A 514-nucleotide genomic window follows, 5' to 3' on the forward strand; every position below is an offset into this window, starting at 1 on the left:
GGGTTTATGAGATGTATGGGGAGGACGTTGCAGGTCGCTCCACAGTCTATCTTAAAGCAATATCCATGCTTACTTATAACTTTATTGTCATGAACGTCTCACAAACATGTCATACTGGCCAGCCTCACTCTTGTACAGTGTCACACTCAAATATGTCCCCTGAAACCGGGCGCAAACAGTAGGTTTTGTCGATCGTGCTAATTCAATTCTTTATTGATTACTAATATCGCTCAACAGGGTTTCGATTATTTACCCGACCGCCAGAAATGTGTAGTTTCCGTAGTGTAGTGGTTATCACGTTCGCCTAACACGCGAAAGGTCCCTGGTTCGAGACCGGGCGGAAACATTATTGCGAGAAGTAGATGGTGATTATGGGATTTCTGATGCCTGATTGGGGCCGATGTGTCTCACATGTAGCAGTGTTGTTGAACTACACAGAGATTTTAACAAAAATACACTTGATTTGTATAGCATCAACAAGACTAATTTAATTAATTACATGTAAAAAAATGTA

General features: G+C 41.2%; 1 non-coding gene across 1 annotated transcript; it reads left to right on the top strand.

Moving 5' to 3' along the window:
• Window positions 1–273: 273 nt before the first annotated feature.
• On the top strand, window positions 274–346 carry trnav-aac (transfer RNA valine (anticodon AAC)). Its single transcript has one exon. It is a non-coding gene; the product is annotated as a tRNA-Val (tRNA).
• The last annotated feature ends 168 nt before the right edge of the window (window positions 347–514 follow it).

This window comes from Seriola lalandi, unplaced genomic scaffold (assembly GCF_002814215.2).
Source record: "Seriola lalandi dorsalis isolate HSWRI2012SDOR001 ecotype SW California unplaced genomic scaffold, Sedor1 jcf7180001957739, whole genome shotgun sequence".
Classification (NCBI taxonomy): domain Eukaryota; kingdom Metazoa; phylum Chordata; class Actinopteri; order Carangiformes; family Carangidae; genus Seriola; species Seriola lalandi.